This window comes from Aegilops tauschii, chromosome 6 (assembly GCF_002575655.3).
Source record: "Aegilops tauschii subsp. strangulata cultivar AL8/78 chromosome 6, Aet v6.0, whole genome shotgun sequence".
Classification (NCBI taxonomy): Eukaryota; Viridiplantae; Streptophyta; class Magnoliopsida; order Poales; family Poaceae; genus Aegilops; species Aegilops tauschii.
This window is the reverse complement of record NC_053040.3, coordinates 492724090-492744162: the sequence shown is the minus strand read 5'-3', so window position 1 is coordinate 492744162 and position 20073 is coordinate 492724090. Positions and strand designations below refer to the sequence as shown.

Here is a 20073-nt window from a genome sequence, read left to right as displayed (position 1 = left end):
AAACCAAGGAACAAGAGGGTCCCCAAGAGGGGATACCCCATGTGGCCGGCCACACCCCCATGAGGGGCCCAAAAAATGGCTCCTATCCATCCATGTCATCCCCAAGATCTTTTGGAGCAAAGCCCCAAAAGGTGGCTTTTCATAAAGTAACCATAAAGCTGATTTTCACTATTCACGACGACATTTTTCAGCGTCTGATCGAACTGAAAATATTTATGTGGGCTAAGAACATTTCCAGTACCCACTAAAATGATTTTCAACGCGTTCCGAAACAATTCCGGTTTTAGTGATTTTCATCTGCGAAACGCATCTGAAGTGGCTCCGGCAGCTCCGGAACATTTCCGGTTTTTATCTCAGAAAATTCCAAAAAGCTTCCAGAATGATTCTGGCATCCTCCAAGAATTATCAGGCATGTGCCGAAACCAATTTGACTTAATGGTGTATCCCGAAACAACTTTTCGGTATCATCCAAACTTATCCGATGATGTCTCTCTGCGGTACGATTCCGCTGTCCGAAACTTTTCGGTGTCCGAAACTTTTTCGGTGATTTTCTCTCAGACTCCCTGTCTAGTATTCAGCAGATAGATGACCCTTAAGCGTGTGACCCTATAGGTTCGGTGAAGTATAGACATGACCCGGAACCCCTTCCGATCAATGATCAACATCGGAGCCGTGGACACCCATATTGACCCCTATACCCACACGAATAAATATTCGAGTGAACCTCCAGTTGCCGTGTGCTATTCCTGTTGCTTCGCGATATGTTACAAATACTCGAGGTGAGACATGTTGGCATTCCCGTGGATCAACAACTTGTCCACTATGCTAGTTACCTCGTTACCGGTATTGTTCTCTTTTCTCATTATCGTGTTCCGGCATCCCCGTGATCAAATCACAAAGTGTCTGGCCAGACGATGATGGATACCGTAACACCGAGAGGGCCCAGAGATATCTCTCCATCGTCGGAGGAGCAAATCCCAATCTTGAGCTATCAAGTTACTTGACACACTTTTCCATGAACCCGTAAGCCGCCGTAATAGCCACCCATTTACGGATGACGTTTAACAAACCCCAAAGTTCATGAAGCAAGCATGAAGAAACTCGATACTCTCATGGTCTAAGGAATCATGCAAACGTTAACCATCTCTGTGTTATGTACCAATAAACTTGTGACGAATGAATCTCATAGCATAACATCATGCCGGGTCGATTCAACACAAATGTTCTCTTAACATTATGCCCTCAAGGTTGCTGACATAGACATGCCCATGATCAGGAAAACATAACCATCATGCAACACTTGAGCTAGTCTTAGAGGCCAGACTAGGAATACATTTTATCGTTTATTATTCCACACGTGCATATGAGTCTTCCTCCGAGCCTCGTGGTTATTGCAGACTCGAGAACCATAGCAGTTATAGCATGGAACATAAACATAATTATGAACTCGGAGATAAATAATATCATTTATTATTGCCTCTAGGGCATATCTCATACACGAAGCTGTCTAAATCCTTGTCTTGTGTTGCGTCTCTCGATTCCGCCCAACCTCTCTCAAGCTACTACATAGTTGCGCTGGCCTCGCGACTAAGTCCTGACACTAAGGACATCTGCCGTGACAATTCCACGACACAAACGGACCTGCCAAATCTGGTCAAACATCCGGACTAACCAACACTGTTCATATCCAGTTAATATCCGAGGTGGATATGGGGACGCCCGGGCGTACCCGGACACGCCCGTCACGTAGGATCCGGCCCACTATGGCCCACCCGACCCCACACATATTGAACCCTATCCGCACTCTGGACGAAACCCTAGCCGCATTTTACTCCACTCCACTCTCCTCCGCCCACAAGCTCCCGTTCGGCTATCCCCGACCTTCTCCACCATTGCAGGCAGCGGATCTGTGTCCTACATCCCGATCCATTGACTGGGAGCTCCTCCAACATGGCCCCAAGGAGGAGATGGCCACCCGCTTTGCGCTCAGCCGCTCCTTGAAGGAGTCCATCAGGCAGCGATTGAACTCAATCTGGCGGGAATTCATTGTATCCGCCAAATTGGCGAATAAATCCGGCCCCAGGGTTGTCGCCGCGGCTTCACCGGAGGTGGTGCGGTCTGTCTGGTGTCTGAACGCCGTGGTGGATGCGCAACCTCTGCGTTGGCGCCGAGGCGGAGGTGCACAACTGCTTAACGTCTGACACGAATATGGTGCGACATGCCCGCCATGCGAGGTAGCGGGTGTGAGAGTTCGCGACAGTCTTCGCGGCAGACGCCGACGAGGCTCAGTCGCTCTCTCCGGCGCCAGATATGGTGCCCGATAACCCCTAGCATCACAACCGCGTAGCGGTGGACGTGTTCAGCTCAGACCACGACGGATCCACCAGCGATGTGCAGGCACACACTCGAATAAGGAAGAGTAGGACATGGAAGACGGCGGTGGCTCATGTCCATGTCCTACTCTACCTCGTCGGCAATCGACCCTCTATTTCGTGGGGCTCAGCAGGCCGTCGCACATGGACAGAGCCGGACAACCAAAAGGATGATCACCGGCGCAAATTTAGACTAGGTCTATGTTGCATGTAATCGTATGGATTTGATGATTTAAAAATAAGTATTTGGTTGTGAAAATAATTTTGTGTGTGTTGTCGAGTCACCGCTCGCAGACGCACCCGGGATCACAGCATGAGGAAAGAGCGTTCCCGGGGATCATATTATGAGACCCGTTGTCATCACTCATTGTCTGTTGCGCAAAGCCGGTTCGTTGCAATCGGAGGTGGCCCCGGCAGGCAGGCAGTGTGACCTGGCGGATCCAATAAAATTGGAACGATATAGAGAGATTAGCATGACCCCGACGCAAGGATGACACACACAAAAAAGAAGAAGCCCCAATAGATACATTTTTTTTGCGGGTGCCAATAGATGCATTTAGAGGGTAACATGCAATTTGCCATGGAACTCTTCAATTTTAGAGGTAATTTTAATTTCTCTCTCAAGGGTTATCATGGCAATTCGCATTTCCTGCATACCGGGGAGGCGGTCCAGCCAACGCAGACCTCCGCCGATGCTACTGAGTTGCCCATGTAGCCTGATTCTTTCAGTTTTGGGAAGCTTCAATTTGCTTTTATCTTTTGTTTTTTCTACCGGTTTATTTTCCATGGTTTATCTTCATGTTCTATTAATATTTTTCAAAATTAATTAGTAAATTTCTTAAATCCTATTAACAATTTTGAAAATTTGGAACATTATTTAAATTCTTGGATTTTTTTTGCAAATTCATATAATTTTAATCCATGAAGAGTTTTTCATACTCATGAACATTTTGAAATGCAAGATTTTTTAAAATCAATTGATGACCATTTTAACATATCATGAATAATTAATCTCATGAACATTTTTTAGAGTTTGCAAATATTTTATTCGTATTAATGAAATGATTTAAAATTTGTGAATGATTTTTGAAATCTATGAATATTCTTGGAACGTATCAGTTCCACCTTAGTTAAGAAAGTTTAATTTTTGAGGGCATATATATTTGATCTACACTAGGCCACACGTATGAAAAAGTTTAGTATGGGGGTGAGAGATTTTTAGCTAAATCTCTTCTCCATACACCTCGCAAAGTTAATCTAGCAACTTGAATAATCATACTTGATGATGAATATAGGTAATTAGAGTTTGTTCCCAAAGCCTAGAAGCCATGTAAAATAAGTTTTTGCATAAACCAATTAGAGGCGTCTAACTTGATTTTGCAGGTTGCGTGTTATGTAGTATAGCCTTTGCTATATTGATGAGAACATGTATGAGATGTCTATATGAGGTAATATTTAACATGACATGCGAGTAATAGCCATATGATTGTCACTTTGACATGTGTGTCAACGTTATATAATGCAATTTTTATACAGTAGCTATAGAGATAGTGGTGATAAAATATAGATTACATATGGTGGTGACAACTTTATCAGGCCGTAAGTGAAGTCGAAGAAGAAAAAACTGAAGAAACAAGTCATGCAGAAAAGTTCTGCCACGACAACGTTTTCTGCTGCCACGGCAACAACTATCAAAACTTGTGCCACAACATCATTTTCAAGATGCCACGACAAGGAGTTTTGGCAGGAATCTGTTTTTGCTAAAACTGCCAAAACTACTGTCACAACACAGTTTTTGGCTGCCACGACAATGCTTTTGGCTGAAATTTTGCTAAAACGAAGAGAACTTCTCTGACAAAAGAGGCTATACCATATCATGCTATGATGTTTATTTCTTATTTTTGTACCCTTTTGATTGCGCATTATTCATTTCTATTATGGTGGTCTCTTATTCTAAAATACCATGTAGTTATTGTTCCCTAAAGTATAGCAACGTCTACAATGCATATCTTTTTGGTGTACGCGATGTCCGCATGTGTACGAACAATCAGAGAGGTGTAAGGCGGGTGAAGGCCAGATGTCACAGTGAGATCACATGGTTGTATTGACGTTCAAGGTAGAAACATCCTAAGCTCGGAAGACGCTCATCAAAGATGAAAAAGAGTCACATTCGGCGGCCGGTGGCGGGGAGGGTAATTCCGGTGCCTCTGCTCCGGTTAGTAGTTTAGGTTAGGGTATTCTCCACGCATGTGTGGCGCTCGGGTGGATTGCGGTGCTTCTTCTTTGAATTTATTTTCCGGAATCTGATCCTCCTCGACTTCGTCCATTTGGATGTAGTCGACGAAACTCTGTCATAGATTCCCGCCATCTTCTTGGGCTGTGAGGTTAATGAGGGTGTCTAGTCGCGTGGCGAGATTCTGATGTTTGGTGCTTCAGATCTTTTCGAGGGTTCAACGGCGATGACTACGACTCCAGGGCGCTGTTCCTTAGGGGCACACGCACAAAGACTTCCCGGTGTCATCCAGAAGGTCAAGCCGGCGCCAATAAGGGAGCGCCGATCGGGGCATGTCAGTGGCTCATTCTCGGAATCTCGTTGTAATTTTAATTGTGTCTGAGCTGCTTTGCACTTCCGGTGAACTTTGATAATAGATCTGGATCATTTTTGCAATTTTTTTTATTTTCCGTTAAACAAGCCTAGCTAAAGGTTTAGGGCCCGCAAGTTAGGGACACGTGCGATGGTGGTTTGTGAGGTACAACGCGGCTTGGCGGGAGCCTGGCACTGTGAGGTAGTGTGGTGGCGGGCCGGCAAGGGGCGGCGCGGGGTGGTGCGGTGAGGGAGGGGGGAGGTGAGGCGAGCCGCAAGCGGCGCTAGTGTGATGGAGACGCGGTGCTGCGTGGTGACGCAAGGGTCTACTCCGGTGAAAGTTCAGGCGGTTTCCTGTCTATGAAATTATACAGGAAGAGTCATATTCCCGTAGATGTGAGGGAGGTTGCGGTGAAGTATACACGATCTCGTAAAACAAAATCAGGTTTACAGGAGTTGTTGGAGGGCTAATTTTGGTTCAACATCCATTAATTGGTAGTCTTTTTTTTACAGATATAGTAGAGTTATTGGAGTTGCTTTTTAAAACTTCGCTCATTCAAGGCCAAAGAGAGGTTCCATCTTTTTCTCACCCGAAGGACCTAGTCCTGCCCAGAGTTTACTTGCAACCGGACTGACCTATCAAACGACAACAAAGCTACTACTCTTTATTACTTCTTCGAACAAAAGGTCAATTTGATAGGAGTCATCCTTTGTAACTTTCAACGCATAATTCTTGTGGGTAATAGCATAAATTCGACACAAGGCAACAGTAGAGCTGAACTTTTTTAATTATAGACGCACAGCCCGCCTGGTAAATTGATCTTATCATTATCCATGCGGTCGGTGATTTGACCTATGAAAATAATATATAGACAAATGATTGACATTAGTATGATTTCGTGTTGATTAACAAAGAAGCACCGGATGGCACAAGAACGGAAAAAACGCAGTTGTCATGCACTAAAAAAAAAACCAACTTCCAGCATAAACAGAAAAATTAAATTATTACGTGAGTATAATTGACCAGTGCATGCACATACTTGTAACGACAGATTACCTGAAGTAGAGTTCTGAATCGAACGCTTACATTGTGTCGTAGTAGCAAGGCATACAAGAAGCAGAGAAAACAGGACTGGCGCAGTCATGTACTTGTTCATCTAGATAATGTAATGCAACTGTGATGCTTGTTTGTGGTTATTAACAGGATCGAGATTGACAAGGAAATATGTGTTCTAAGCAAAATTGCAAGATGATTTGTCCATCCACAGATGCACGATCATATATATATATATAGAAATTGCCTAGGCAGGATTTGCATAAACCTTTCAATAGTTTGGAAAGATTTTCAAAATACGGTGGCAAAAAATGATTGCAATTAGGAGTGGGTAAATATTCTCCAAAAATAGCCTTCTATCATTATTTTTATGCTAGTTTATCTCCCTTTTTGGAACTGATTTCCAAAATAGGGTGGCGAAAATGAATGCAGGTCGTCAAGTTATTATTAGCTAGATTTTATCACCTTGTAATTTTAGCCGTGTTCCCAAATTATACTTTTTCTCGAAACAGTGGCAAACTGCAATATGAAGGATTATCTATCTTTATTGGGAGTTCAAGATTCCAGCTGCTTGCATCCACGGAATGCAATACATGTGTACATGATCGGACATGAGTTTTTTTTTAACACAGTACAAACGCAGATGCTCACATACACGCACATACACTCACCAAATCATATGGTAGTGAAGCGGGCTGGCGAGCGATGCGCCGTTAGCATAGAAATATTGTTATGGTCCCCCTTTTGAAGGCACTCTAGCCACACTTGATCTAGGGTCTATATGTTATTCTACTAATGATTGCCATTTGGATTGGGTGAATATTCCATTACAATAGCCTACAATAAGGGAGGACTACTTTTGCACAGCTACTTGCCCTTCATCCTGGCCTACTTTATTATAATTGTCATTACACTGCACATTGTTACTTAATTATATGAGTTGTTTGTACCAACAAAGACATGACATGTTCCTAATTTTTGTAACAAAATTGTACAACTTGTCATCTGGTGGACAACCATTTTTCTCGTGAATATGTTCAATACAATTGTGCATCATTTGACTTGAGACCTAAACATGTGATTCCACCAAGAAATGTTGTGGTAACAAAAATAAACAAAAGCCACATAACAGGCCTAGACTGAATAAACATGAAATCAAGGATCCAAGCGTCACGGAAAGGTCAGACATCAGAAATGGGCCTACTTATGGATATCACCCTAGTAAAAAGGTAGCGAGGCTGCGGGGCCCAAATGATTCGGTTAACACACGCCAATCTACCCATACTTTTTTTATCAAAAGAGAAATGGGTGCCAAAGGTTTGATCAAAAAGGATTGGCAAGCTTGGTTCCTTTAGGTTCTTTGGGAGGTCCGAGGCGTAAAACCAGCCCTGTTGCCATGATCTCATCATGTGTGGCATCGGAAGCTGGAAATATCCTTATTTTGGATGAGGCCAGATGATTGCTTCACCATAGTCCGAGATCAGGCCATTCTCCCTCCGTGGCCTCACTTCAAAGAAGTGATGCTAGAGACCAAAGTGCAGAGCCATCCGCAAGAAACAATCGCACGAAGTGACAAAGCGGGCTAGATGCAAAACCCTGTTTGGTGTGATGTGGTGAAGCTGACAATCGTAGCAATGAAGGATCCCCTAGAGGAAATCATGAAGGGGGGGGGGGGGAGATACCGCGACAAAGAAAGAGGTATGGATGACGTTGTGCTAGCTTGCTGATTTTGAAATATTTGTCGTCCGCTTTGCGTCGAGCCATAGGAGGACAAGGTGGTCACGCAGAAATCCTTGGGCAACCATATCGTACAGATGGGAAAAGGTTATCCTAGAAATCGACCAACTCCCCGCACCTCTTGGCAAGGCGACCGTGTCGATGAACGAAGAAGAACTGGAGCTCAGAGAGCTCTCCGCCATGGCATCTCCCCGATCCCCGTAGTCAATGATGCGTCACTCTTGCTCGCCATCATAGCCACCTATAGCACCAGATCTCAGTTTTCCGGCCTGTAGCAATGGAGGAAGCGTGGTATAATTAGAGGGATAAGGTACAGAGCCCACGGTTTCCTCCTCCTCAGTTTATACATACGAGTGCGGAACACGAAATAGTGGCACATCCCCCAAGGCTTGCACGGGAAATAGGACGACACGTTGAGCTCTGGTGTGGGAAACAAGGACAAGACACTCGCTGTGCTCGTCCTGAGACGTGGCTTGGCAAGAAAGACCTCTTCAGAGATCTCCAATGACCATGATCCAGCTCATTTAGTGGGATCCCATCTTTCTCCTTCAAAAAACTTTTGGACCAAAGGTGTGATCGGAAGCCCGTAGGTCCCCAGCCAGGACATGGCGTATGCCCGAACAACAAAGTTTCATGATTATGAAGCCGCGAGCTCACCACGGGAGCACCGGAGCAACACATGTTCTTGAAGCCACACCCGAGAGGCCGCACGCTTGGCAAGCCCACATATTCCTGAAGCTGGGCTCATGGAAATGGACCACGATAGGAGGAGCCTGCGTGGGTTCTCATTCACGAGAACGATAAGACTCGAAGTCTAGACACGCTTGGGGGCTAATGACGGTGTAATACACCAGGGACGTTCCTACAGTGGGAAGCCCGGCAGCAAGCCTGCCTAGGGGCCCAGGTGGTCTGGCAGATGTCCGGCGTCAGGGGGGAGGGGGGGGGAGCCCGGAGATCTGGATAGGGATCGGGAGACCATCTTGGAGTGCAGCCAAGATGAAGGCGACATGAGATTTGTTAGGCCCCCATGTAAACCCTAGCCCTCGCCACCTGTATAAGGCGAGGCTAGGGGTAGCTATAGACATCTACATCATAGACTATACTCTCGGTAGTCAAATACTTCTCCTCCATTGTATCCCCCCTCCCCTCCAAAGGAGGTGATCTGCCATTAATACAAATCCAGAGTAGGACACGGGTATTTCCTCACCATGAGGGCCCAAACCTGGGCAACCCCTTGTGTGAACTCCCTTCTGGTACTTCCGGCCGGATTCGCCACCCTATCGAGGGCATTGACAAATTTCCGAACCATCAGCGGCCAACTCGGCTAGCTTTCATTTTTTAAGACAAAGCTAGCTTGCATATGTGCTTAGAAGAGGAGGTTTGCATCATTCATATATGTGGGCCAAACTGGATGGATACCCACGTAGGGGCGCTGCAATGGTGGCCCACGAGGCAAAGAAATAGGGAACACTAATAGCCACGGGTGGCGGATTGAACTCCAAACCTATGCCCCGGTCCCAAAGGCCATGTTCAGCGGGGATACCTCATAGTTTTGTCTAGGAGAGCATTCATTCAGTTATTAAGTTGTCCCACCTCACTTCCTTACACCTCATCTGACCAATTTATATATGTCTATGACTTGAAATCGATAAGCCGCCTCAAGGAGTGGGTCCTTTTTGGTCACAAATATGAGCATGAAGGGAATGAATTGAAAGAAGGAATAATTTATGTTCTTATGGGCAGGAAGAAAAGGAATTAAAAGGAGGAATAAATTCAGCTATTATAAATAGGATTGTAGGAAATAAAGGAAAATCCTATACGACGCACCCTGCGTCAAAATGTCGGGGTATCGCACATTGCGATCGAACGAAACGGGCCGGCCCATTAGAAGCGTTCCACCGATCCCGGTTTTGGGAACCTGCTGGAAGTTCCAGCCGGTTTTTCTCGGTTTTGGGAACCTTCTGGTAGGTTCCTGAACAGGTTTTTTCTTTTTCTTTTTTCTTTTTCTTTCTTTCTTTTTTCCTGTTTGTTTATTCTTTTCTCTCTTTTTCGTTTTCTTTTTTTCCCTTATTGGAAAAATGTTCTTAAATTTCGAAATATGTTTGATTTATCATAAATTTTTCAACATTTCAAAAAATTGTTTCCATTTTCAAATTGTATTCAGAAATTTAAAATGTTTGTGCTTTCAAAAATTGTTTACAAATTGAAAATTTGTTCAAAATTTCACAACTTCTTAAATTTTGTTCAGTATTACGAAAATGGCCTCAAATTTATAATAAGATTTTGGGTTTTCAAATTTTGTTTGAGAGTTTAAAAAATGTTCATAATTTTTTTAAATAATCTTCATGCTTTTATATTCTGTTCCGGGATTTCAGAAATAGTTCGGGCTTCGAATTTTGTTCCGGTGTTTCAAAAACGTTGGTGTTTTCAAATTTTGTTCGGGAGATTCAAAAAAGTTCGCATTTTTTGGGAAACCTTCTAGTAGGTTCCTGAACCGTTTTTTTTTTCGTTTTTCTTTCTTTCTTTTTTCCTGTTTGTTTATTATTCTCTCTCTTTTTCGTGTTCTTCTTTCCCCTTTTTGGAAAAATGTTCTTAAATTTCCAAATATGTTTGATTTATCATAAATTGTTCAACATTTCAAACAATATTTCCATTTTCATATTGTATTCAGAAATTTAAAAATGTTCGTGCTTCCAAAAATTGTTTAGAAATTGAAAATTTGTTCAAAATTTCACAACTTCTTAAATTCGGTTCAGTATTACGAAAATTGTCTCAAATTTATAATAAGATTTTGAGTTTTCAAATTTTGTTTGGGAGTTTAAAAAATGTTCGTAATTTTATTAAATAATCTTCATGTTTTGAAATTTTGTTCTGGGATTTCAGAAATAATTCGTGCTTCGAATATTTTTCTGGTGTTTCAAAAATGTTGGTGTTTTCAAATTTTGTTCGGTTGATTCAAAAAAGTTCCCATTTTTCAAAAATGTTCGCGTATCCAAAAACTATTTTGCCATTCAAAAAATGTTCTAGTTTTCTAAAAAATGTTTGTATTTTCAATTTTTGTTGAGAAATATGAAAAACTTTCGGGAATTTAAAAAAATGTCCACCTTTTCAAATTTGTTCTCACATTCAAAAAATGTTCTTTTTTTCTAACTTAGTTCATAAATTCAAAAATGTTCATAGTTTCAATTTTGTTCCTGTTCTTTTTAAGTTTGCCTTTTTAGAAAAATGTTCGCAATTTCGAAATTGTTCTTGTTTTCATTTTTTTCCTTTTCTCAAAAATGTTTGAGGTTCCCGGAAAATGTTCATATTTTCCGATAATGTTCCTGCTTTCAAATTTTGTTCAAAAATTTAAAACGATATTCTATTTTCAATATCTATTCACAAATTGAAAAAATATTTTTCAAATTCCTACAATGTTTGCGCTTGAAAAGGTACGTATTTTTTGACAAACGTTTGGTTTTAAATTATGTTTCTTTTTTAAAAAAATGGTCGCATATTCAAAAATTTGTTCACAAATTTTAAAAATGTTCTCATTTTGTGTTTACCTTTCTTGTGTTTTAGAGTCCGAAAATGTTCTATTTTTTTAAAAATCACAAATTTGAAAGTGTTCACATTTTTTCAAATATTGTTCGTGATTTCAAATAATGCTCTTGCTTTCGATTTTGTTCCTTTTTTTCTTCCCAAAAACTGTTTGTGCTTTTGAGAAATTGTTCATTATCAAATTTTTGTTCTCAAAATTCTATAGATATTTGGGTTTTCGGCAAATGTTCAGGAATTTCAAAAAACAAATCTGTCGAAAAATGTTCACGTCTTTTGTTTCATTTTTTGAAATTTTAAATATGTCCGAGTTGTTAAAAAAATTATCGTATTTTGAAACGTTGCTCGTTTGTTAAAAAATTCACAATTTTGAAGGAAAGTCTGAAAAAAATAAAAAAACTGTCTAGATTCTTCATTGGTATTAGTTCTTATAATGGCAAGCTTCACATTTAGCACCAATGCTTGTTGTCTACTGGTTAGATCCTCTCGTACGCAACATGGAGGTCGAGAGGTCGAATCCTGGCAGGACTGCAGGTTTATTTTGTTTTTAACATTAACCTCGCAGCGTTACTGTACAAGCAAACAGGCGCGCCCAGTTTTGGGCCGGCCCAGTCGGGGGTTCCCTGTGTGCGTTGCGCGGCTGTTTGACGCAGAATGCGTCCGATAGAAGGTCCCGGAAATAAAGGAATTAAAAGAACGACCAAATTCCGTTGTCTATGGCTACATGGGCCGATGGAAGAGAAGACCAATTAAATAAATTGGGTCATCATCCGTTGCGTGTGGGCACCTGCAAATGCTAATTAACCTACATGTACGTTGCATGGATATCTTGGCAAGTGACCATGATGCTTGCCTGCCTGTCCATTTCTTTATAATGATGTTTTGAATCTCTTGCTAGGTACATATAAATTATGCTTGGCCATGTGAAACTGAAGTTAACCATTGATTGATTTGTAGCCAACGGGAATGAACTTCGGTGAATATTAATTTCCGATTTTTCTTATACTTGATGGTTTGAACAATAGGTTTGATCTCACACTGCTTTGTCATGGAGTTATGATCATGTGATAATAATGATTTCTATGTATGTGAGAGCCTCTTGCGAGAAACCAAAAATATAATGTTGCAGAATCAGTATTGACCACGGGTATATGGAAGTTAGGGATGCTCACCAGTTCGGTTTTTTAAACTATGGTTCAATGGCCATGGCAGAAGAACACTGCATAGTTCGTTGTCAGAAACATGCCCAAGTTCATGGTACAGATGAAGAAGGTGGAGGGTGCCGACGGTGATGTGTATGCAGCTTATGTTCAGTCAACAAGTTAATAGCCTCACACCTTAATATAATTTGCACTAATTATGTAGTCAACAAGGAAGTGCGCTACCTGATATGTCAAGACATGATTGGTGCTGAACCACGTGAAGATAGAAGGTCCCGGAAATAAAGGAATTAAAAGAACGACCAAATTCCGTTGTCTATGGCTACATGGGCCGATGGAAGAGAAGACCAATTAAATAAATTGGGTCATCATCCGTTGCGTGTGGGCACCTGCAAATGCTAATTAACCTACATGTACGTTGCATGGATATCTTGGCAAGTGACCATGATGTTTGCCTGCCTGTCCATTTCTTTATAATGATGTTTTGAATCTCTTGCTAGGTACATATAAATTATGCTTGGCCATGTGAAACTGAAGTTAACCATTGATTGATTTGTAGCCAACGGGAATGAACTTCGGTGAATATTAATTTCCGATTTTTCTTATACTTGATGGTTTGAACAATAGGTTTGATCTCACACTGCTTTGTCATGGAGTTATGATCATGTGATAATAATGATTTCTATGTATGTGAGAGCCTCTTGCGAGAAACCAAAAATATAATGTTGCAGAATCAGTATTGACCACGGGTATATGGAAGTTAGGGATGCTCACCAGTTCGGTTTTTTAAACTATGGTTCAATGGCCATGGCAGAAGAACACTGCATAGTTCGTTGTCAGAAACATGCCCAAGTTCATGGTACAGATGAAGAAGGTGGAGGGTGCCGACGGTGATGTGTATGCAGCTTATGTTCAGTCAACAAGTTAATAGCCTCACACCTTAATATAATTTGCACTAATTATGTAGTCAACAAGGAAGTGCGCTACCTGATATGTCAAGACATGATTGGTGCTGAACCACGTGAAGATAGAAGGTCCCGGAAATAAAGGAATTAAAAGAACGACCAAATTCCGTTGTCTATGGCTACATGGGCCGATGGAAGAGAAGACCAATTAAATAAATTGGGTCATCATCCGTTGCGTGTGGGCACCTGCAAATGCTAATTAACCTACATGTACGTTGCATGGATATCTTGGCAAGTGACCATGATGTTTGCCTGCCTGTCCATTTCTTTATAATGATGTTTTGAATCTCTTGCTAGGTACATATAAATTATGCTTGGCCATGTGAAACTGAAGTTAACCATTGATTGATTTGTAGCCAACGGGAATGAACTTCGGTGAATATTAATTTCCGATTTTTCTTATACTTGATGGTTTGAACAATAGGTTTGATCTCACACTGCTTTGTCATGGAGTTATGATCATGTGATAATAATGATTTCTATGTATGTGAGAGCCTATTGCGAGAAACCAAAAATATAATGTTGCAGAATCAGTATTGACCACGGGTATATGGAAGTTAGGGATGCTCACCAGTTCGGTTTTTTAAACTATGGTTCAATGGCCATGGCAGAAGAACACTGCATAGTTCGTTGTCAGAAACATGCCCAAGTTCATGGTACAGATGAAGAAGGTGGAGGGTGCCGACGGTGATGTGTATGCAGCTTATGTTCAGTCAACAAGTTAATAGCCTCACACCTTAATATAATTTGCACTAATTATGTAGTCAACAAGGAAGTGCGCTACCTGATATGTCAAGACATGATTGGTGTTGAACCACGTGAAGATGAATGTGACGGTTGCAACACACGGGGAATTATAAAGGCAACACATATGACTTGCTTGGGGTGTGCCAGAGTTTGTTTTTCCTGTCAATGGCGGAGCTAGGGGACGAGCAAGGGCCAACACCCCCCCCCCCCCCCCCCCCCCAACGCCTCGGTCAAGCATACGTGTTAAGCTTCTCTTTTTTATGGATCCCCACACTTGATTAATTCAAACCAAAGATCAAAGGGATACACCGAGTGTCATGCGGGAGTAGAAGCCACGTATGGCGACCCGGATTAAGTAAAACAAAAACTTTTACAAGTTTGTGTACCTCCTGGTTCGATGTTCAGCCTTCAAATATGAAACCACATCCAGCAAAACTTGCTCTCCTTTTACCTATTTGTGATATGCCGGTCTCCCCGACCTTGTTTGATATCATCCATGATTGGTTTGCAATCACAAGCAATCACTAGAGTATCCAAAGACAGATCAACAAGTAGTGCTAAGCCCTCACGACAAGCTAGGGCCTCAAGTGTTGTTGGATTATTCATATCGGGCAAAAAGATTGCTGAAGATCCTTGGTAATTACCCTGCTCATCTTTGCACAGTGCCACAACAGCACCATCACAACCATCAGGGGACAGTCCACCATCGACATAAATTTTTGCGTGATCATATGAGCGTGTCTCCTTGGCTCCTCGTGATCCTTTTCAAACAATCGAAATCGCTGATAATTATTTCTACAAAAAGGTGAGTTGACATCTTACTTTGGTAAATGGCTTTGTGTATAGCTTTCCTTTGTGCCGTCCACACCGCCCATAGTGTGACACACATCTTCACGAAATCCACATGCGATAATGATTCCAACATGTTAAAAAGCCAAAGCTTTGCATTGGGTTCCACTAGTAGAAAAAGGGCCTACTGTCCCGGTTGGTAAGGGCCTTTTGTCCCGGTTTTTGAACCGGGACTAAAGGGTCGTTACTAATGCCCTAACCCTTTAGTCCCGGTTCTTACACGAACCGGGACAGATGGGCCTCCACGTGGCCGGTGCGGCGAGCCCAGGCAGAAGGGCCTTTGGTCCCGGTTGGTGGCACTAACCGGGACCAATAGGCATCCACGCGTCAGCATTTCAGTGGCTGGGGTTTTTGTTTTTGTTTTTGAAAGGGGAGGGGGGGGGGGGGGTTGGGGGTTGGGGGTTTTGGGGGGTTATTTTAGGTGTTTCATATATTGTGTTAGCTAGCTAATTAATAGAGAGAAGTGTCCTCTCTTATCTCCGTGCTTGGTCGACGCTACGTACTATATACGTATGGAGAGGACTAGACACGCTAGCTAGTAAGCAAATGAAGGAAACAGAAGATCGTCATGAACATATGCATACAGAGAGAAGTGATATCGACCACCTCTCCTTCTCCGAGAGATTGGTCGAACAACAAGTTCTCGTATATCTATCCGACACTACTGGCTACACATATACAATAATTATCTCTTACAATATAATCTCCTAATTAAATTGTAAGAACACAGGGTCCACATAGTATTCTCTGTTTTCAGCGATCACGTGGTCAAGGAAGAATGCCGCCAATTCCTCTTGAATTGCTCGCATACGATCTGGTGCTAGGAGTTCATCCGCATCCGAAAGATCTAATTTGAAGAAGGGGGTCAATACATATATATATATATGAATAAATGAAACTCGACACAAATGATGGTAATAAAATAAAATTGTGAATATTATTGCTTACGCACTTCATATTGTTCGTCAGAGTAGCCCCGCTCACAGGTCGTGTAGCGGATGGACTCGCAAATATAGTATCCACAGTAATTATTTCCGGGTTCCTGCCACAACCACTTTACAAGAAATAGAGGTCAATCAAACTGATAAGCAAGCATGCTAAATGGTATTGATGAAAATAGCGCTTGAATCACTAGGAGATGCGCGGAACATGCTACTATAGTACTTACTTTCGGGTGTCTAAATTGCAGCTTCTTCGGCAGTCCCGGAGCTTTTTTGGTGAATTTTCTCCAAACCCTGCCAGACAAAGAAAACAATTACTTGATATCAGGAAATGAACAAAGTTGCTGATATGGTGGATAATGATCGATTTAACTTACTTCTCGAGCATTTGAGTCATGTCTGCATAGTCCTGGGGATCTTTTCGTCTCGAGTCTAAGACGGTTACTACTCCCTGGTCAAGCTTAATCTCTAGGAGAATATAGTGGAAGCTGCGCACGCATGCATAAGTCATCACTTACATTACTATAACGTGGACTAATAAGGGAAACCGGATATGCACAAGACAGTAACACTCACTTGAAGTTGTAAGGAAAGAGTATTATATCTTTGTTTTCATTTATTACCACCGATCGTAGCAAGTTGGCCTCGGTATTTTTGGCATGATATTTAACCTCAGTTGCATCTATGAGATTTGTGTTAATGAACCCAATATCACCGATTTGTCTTTTCTTCAATTCGGCGATCTTCAATCTGCATAATATAGTGAGGATAATTATAAATACATGCAATGAAAGAGCTGACCTATATAGAGAGACTTAATGACAGAAGTAGTACTACTTACAGACAGTAGCAAGTGATCGTTGATTTATCGAGGGCCTTTTGATTGAAAAACTGAAAGAACTCCTCAAATGGAACATTCAACAGTTCAATTCCAACGAGGTCATGCTCCGGTTTAACTCTCAGCATCAAAGTAATTACATGACGTTTCAGTTGACACGCAGGTCATAAATAAATTAAGACAACTCCTAGGCTCCTGCCGGTTGTCATACTCATCGACATGCAAGTCGTGATTCCTATTACAAGAACATGATCAATCTCATACATCACATATATCATTCATCACATCCTTCTGGCCATATCACATCACATGACACTTGCTACAAAAACAAGTTAGACGTCCTCTAATTGTTGTTGCAAACTTTTACGTGGCTGCTATAGGTTTCTAGCAAGAACAATTCTTACCTACGCCAAAACCACAACGTGATATGCCAATTTCTATTTACCCTTCATAAGGACCCTTTTCATCGAATCCGATCCGACTAAAGTGGGAGAGACAGACACCCGCTAGCCACCTTATGCAACTAGTGCATGTCAGTCGGTGGAACCTGTCTCACGTAAGCATACGTGTAAGGTCGGTCCGGGCCGCTTCATCCCACGATGCCGCCGAATCAAGATAAGACTAGTAACGACAAGTAAATTGACAAAATCAACGCCCACAATAACTTGTGTTCTACTCGTGCATAGAAACTACGCATAGACCTAGCTCATGATGCCACTGTTGGGGATCGTAGCAGAAATTAAAATTTTCTACGCATCACCAAGATCAATCTATGGAGTTTACTAGCAACGAGAGGGGAGGAGTGCATCTACATACCCTTGTAGATCGCGAGCGGAAGCGTTCAAGAGAACGGGGTTGATGGAGTCGTACTCGTCGTGATCCAAACGCCGAACCGACGGCACCTCCGCGTTCAACACACGTACGGAGCGGTGACGTCTCCCACGCCTTGATCCAGCAAGGAGGAGGGAGAGGTTGAGGAAGAAGGCTCCAACAGCAGCACGACGGCGTGGTGGTGGTGGTGGAGTGACAGTTCTCCGGCAGAGCTTCGCCAAGCACACGCGGAGGAGGAGAGGTGTTGGGGAGGGGAGGGGCTGCGCCTTGGATGTGGTGCTGCAGCCCTCCCCTCACCCCTCTATTTATAGGGAGAAGGGGGAAGGGGGCCGGCCCCTCTAGATGGGATCTAGAGGGGGGGCGGCGGCCAAGGGGGAGGTGGCTTGCCCCCCAAGCAAGGGGGGGGGGGGGCGCCCCCCTTTAGGGTTTCCCCCAAACCCTAGGCGCATGGGCCCTAGGGGGGTTGGCGCCCAACACACTAAGGGCTGGTTCCCTTCCACCTACAGCCCATAAGGCTCTCCGGGGCAGGTGGACCCTCCCGGTGGACCCTCGGAACCCCTCCGGTGGTCCCGGTACAATATCGGTATACCCCCGAATATTTCCGGTGACCGTATGGTGACTTCCCATATATAAATCTTTACCTCCGGACCATTCCGGAACTCCTCGTGACGTCCGGGATCTCATCCGGGACTCCGAACAACATTCGGTAATCACATACAAACCTTCCTTATAACCCTAGCGTCATCGAACCTTAAGTGTGTAGACCCTACGGGTTCGGGAATCATGCAGACATGACCGAGACACCTCTGTAGCCAATAACCAACAGCGGGATCTGGATACCCATGTTGGCTCCCACATGTTCCACGATGATCTCATCGGATGAACCACGATGTCGAGGATTCAAGCAATCCCGTATACAATTCCCTTTGTCAATGGGTACTTTACTTGCACGAGATTCGATCATCGGTATCCCAATACCTCGTTCAATCTCGTTACCGGCAAGTCACTTTACTCGTTCCGTAATGCATGATCCCGTGACTAACTACTTAGTCACATTGAGCTCATTATGATGATGCAATACCGAGTGGGACAAGAGATACCTCTCCGTCATACGGAGTGACAAATCCCAATCTCGATCCGAGCCAACCCAACAGACACGTTCGGAGATACCTGTAGTGCACCTTTATAGCCACCCAGTTACGTTGTGACGTTTGGTACACCCAAAGCAATCCTACGGTATCCGGGAGTTGCACGATCTCATGGTCTAAGGAAATGATACTTGACATTAGAAAAGCTTCTGCAAACGAACTACACGATCTAGTGCTATGCTTAGGATTGGGTCTTGTCCATCACATCATTCTCCTAATGATGTGATCCCGTTATCAATGACATCCAATGTCCATGGTCAGGAAACCGTAACCATCTATTGATCAACGAGCTATTCAACTAGAGGCTCACTAGGGACATGTTATGGTCTGTGTGTTCACACATGTATTACGATTTCCGGATAACACAATTATAGCATGAACAATAGACAATTATCATGAACAAGGAAATATAATAATAACCATTTTATTATTGCCTCTAGGGCATATTTCCAACAGTCTCCCACTTGCACTAGAGTCAATAATCTAGTTACATTGTGATGAATCGTACACCCATAGAGTTCTGGTGTTGAACATGTTTTGCCCGTGGAAGAGGTTTAGTCAACGGATCTGCGACATTCAAATCCGTATGTAGTTTACAAATATCTATGTCTCCATTTTGAACATTTTCACGAATGGAGTTGAAGCGATGCTTGATGTGCCTGGTCTTCTTGTGAAACCTGGGCTCCTTGGCAAGGGCAATAGCTCCAGTGTTGTCACAGAAGAGAGTCATCGGCCCCGATGCATTGGGAATAACTCCAAGGTCGGCAATGAACTCCTTCATCCAGATTGCTTCATGTGCTTCCTCCGAGGCTGCCATGTACTCCGCTTCACATGTAGATCCCGCCACGACGCTTTGCTTGCAACTGCACCAGCTGACTGCCCCACCATTCAAAATATACACGTATCCGGTTTGTGACTTAGAGTCATCCAGATCTGTGTCGAAGCTAGCATCGACGTAACCCTTTATGACGAGCTCTTCGTCACCTCCATAAACGAGAAACATATCCTTAGTCCTCTTCAGGTACTTCAGGATGTTCTTGACCGCTGTCCAGTATTCCATGCCGGGATTACTTTGGTACCTTCCTACCAAACTTACGGCAAGGTTTACATCAAGTCTGGTACACAGCATGGCATACATAATAGACCCTATGGCCGAGGCATAGGGGACGACACTCATCTTTTCTCTATCTTCTGCCGTGGTCGGGCATTGAGCCGTGCTCAATCTCACACCTTGCAATACAGGCAAGAACCCCTTCTTGGACTGATCCATATTGAACTTCTTCAATATCTTGTCAAGATATGTGCTTATT

The 20073-nt window shown here is 43.0% G+C and overlaps 1 pseudogene; it reads left to right on the top strand.

Moving 5' to 3' along the window:
- Window positions 1-2794: 2794 nt before the first annotated feature.
- LOC120967530 (U6 spliceosomal RNA) lies at window positions 2795-2907 on the top strand (annotated as a pseudogene).
- Window positions 2908-20073: the final 17166 nt, after the last annotated feature.